The sequence below is a fragment of the Grammomys surdaster genome, unplaced genomic scaffold (genome assembly GCF_004785775.1).
Source record: "Grammomys surdaster isolate TR1022 unplaced genomic scaffold, NIH_TR_1.0 363, whole genome shotgun sequence".
Lineage (NCBI taxonomy): Eukaryota > Metazoa > Chordata > Mammalia > Rodentia > Muridae > Grammomys > Grammomys surdaster.
This window is the reverse complement of record NW_021604782.1, coordinates 7,801,485-7,804,423: the sequence shown is the minus strand read 5'-3', so window position 1 is coordinate 7,804,423 and position 2,939 is coordinate 7,801,485. Positions and strand designations below refer to the sequence as shown.

General features: G+C 44.4%; 1 pseudogene; it reads right to left on the bottom strand.

The window, feature by feature from the left end:
• Nucleotides 1-741: 741 nt before the first annotated feature.
• On the bottom strand, nt 742-1,273 carry LOC114631638 (annotated as a pseudogene).
• Between the last annotated feature and the right edge of the window lie 1,666 nt (nt 1,274-2,939).

Below are 2,939 nucleotides of genomic sequence, written 5' to 3'. Positions count from 1 at the left end.
CACAAACTTACAGGTCGGAGGGGGTGAGTGAAGTTCAAGCTGAAAGTCTGTGCAGTTGAGTGACCTTTGCTTTCCTGAACCTGCGTGAGAGTTCAGAGTTCAGGGTTGCGTGCACACAGTCTGGGTCCTATGAGGAGATGGAGCCAAAGACCCTGGGCAGAGAATTGAGGGAAATGCAGACCCAAAGGGATCCCTTCTCTTTCTCTTTCTCCTATCCCCATCCCCACCCCCAGAAATACCTGTACCAAACAGCCAGGAATGTAAACAGACAAAATGTTGCTCTAAAAGAAAGCAAGCAGCATGACAAGGAGCCATTTTGATACTTCAGTGCCTCTTGGTTTTGACTGCACCTTGGCAAGTTTCAAAAGTACTCATGACTGGGCCATACCACCCTCTCCTGTGATCCGAAGTGAGGTGATGTCACATGAACCCAGCATACACAATTTGTAGAGACACTCAGATGATTCTTCTTCTTTTTTTTTTTTTTAACTAGGCAAAGAATTTTATTAACCTTTTCCAAACTTTATTCCCAGGCTTTTTCAGCTTAATTTGCCACAAAGAATTAGATATAAGCGAAAACTGAAAAGAGCTGCACTGTCTGGGGCTTGGGCTTAAAAATATTAAAGATCTAGATTTTATTAGATCCATAATAAACAAAAAATTTTTAAAAAGCAGTCATGATACAAAATAGCAGCTCCTGTAACTTCTGCAAATGTCATTTTCTTCAGAAGTTGCTTCCATTCAGTTTGCCTCATTCTTAGAAGCCTCATCAAAATTCTCCACCAGATCTAGAACTTCATCATCATCATCCTCTCCAGTAACAAGTGGTGCTTTTCTGTCCATAGATTGTTTGGGCAGAGCTTCAGCCAGTCTCCTTAAGCTAGTCAGACTGTCTGCACTGAGCTGGTTTAGGATGCTGGGAAGCATGTCTGTCAGCTGCTTTGTCTCAGTGTGGCCTGTAATGGTGAAGGTGTTTGCTGCCAGAGACGCCTGAACTTTAGGGTTGTTAAAATGGATCACAGAGATATTGTTTACCCCTAACTTCTTTAAGGAGAACTGCAGCTTTTTATCGTCTGCTGTGGCTGTTCTGTGAACCACCTTCTTCTTTCTACGAGCAGTTCCTTTCCCACCAATACGCACTTGTGCCTGCAGTTTGGCAAGTTTTTCCTGGTTCATGACCGTTTCTTTCATCTTGTCGGAGTGGAAATGGGACCTCGAGGGGAACTAAGGTTCACGCTCAGGGGGTCTCGGGCAGACCAGCTAAGATAAGGCGCACACACTTGGGGACACAAGATGGCAGCTCCAGATGATTCTTCTTAGTAGGTTTTTATTTTATTTATTTATTTTTTAAGACAGGGTCTGTTGTAGGATGAATGTGAAATGTTCCCCATAGGCTCGTATGTTTGAACATGTGATTCCCAGCAGCTGGTGATGTTTCAAAAGGTTAGGAAACCTTCTGGCACGTGGAACCTTCATGGAGGAAATACACCAGTGAGAACCAGTTTCCTGTGAGCCCTCTCTGCTACTGCAGTGTGACAGATTGGCCTTGTGCTTCTGTCATCCCGATCTCCCAACCAAGACAAACTTATGTCCTATAACTACTCCCTCCCCCACCCCCATCTCTTTGTTTTTTGTCCTGAGGGCTGGTATTAAAGGCTTGAACCACCACTGCCTAACTGAGGAGTTCTCTCTTAAGTTGCTTTTGTTAGGTTATTTTGTCACCACAGCAGAAAAGTAGCTAAGGAAGATCTCTCCAGTCTAGAATATGCTACTTAGGTTGGCTTTAAACTCACAGCAATTCTCCTGACTCAGCCCCCTATAGGGCTGATATAAGCCCTATAAGCCCTATAAGACATGATAATTCTTTTGGTGGTTGGTTGGTCGGTTGGTTGGTTGGTTGGTTGGTTCTGTTTTGTCTTTTAAGTAAACAGTAGAAATTTTCCTCTCACTTTCCTCATAGCTCTGGGTGTTCCATATGACCTCTTCTCGAGGGCTTCCATGTATGTGTGTTGTTGGTTGGTTTATATTTTGTTTTGATTTTGAGACAAAGTCTCACACAGTGTAGGCTTGCCTCAAATTCACTTTGTGGCTGAGGTTGACTTTTCAACTCCTCATCTTCCTGCTTCCACAGGTCAAGTGCAGGGATTACAGGTATAGGCCACCAGGCCCAGCTCAAGTGGTTCTTAACATTCAGTCCAAATTGAGAATCCAGCACTAATGTAAGATCCTTACAACTAAAACTGTGGTTGTCTGACTGTAGCTAAGACAGAAAATAGACCGCCAGAATGTGGGCCTGAGCTTCCAGGAAAGACTCTTAATGATCAGATTCAAAATGAGTTGACTGGAAGAAGGGAAACAGGATTCTGTAGGACTCAAATTGTCTCTGTATGGGAAAGATTAAGATGTGTGGCCTTGAGGGAAGAGGTGCATCACTGGGGATGGGTTGTGAGTTTTCCTAGTTAGCTCCCTTATGGTTGTGGATCCGTATGTGGGCTCTCAGCTACTGCTCCAGTGCTGCCTGCTTGCCTGCATGCTGCCATGCTCCCCACCACAACCGTCATGAACTCATCTTCTGAACCAGTTAGCTCTAAATCCACTCTTCTTACAAGCTGCCTTGCTCATGTCTTACCACAGGGACAGAAAAGTCACTAAGACAACTTCCCTGAAGTGCCTGCCATCTCACTAGGATGGAAGGCAGCCCTGGCCACTTAGACATCAGACATCTTTTACTCTGATTTTCAAACTACTCATGGTTGAGGCCACAGAAGTCTCTGTACTCACAGAGAAGCACTAAGAGAACCGGGAATGTAACTCATGCAGGGCATCTCCTCAATGGAGGAGAGAAAATCAAATCCCTGCCTTCCATCCAGAAAGGTGAGAGTGGGTTTTGTTAATGACCTGGTAACCTTTTTGTGATATCTGTGAAGGCAGACTTCACT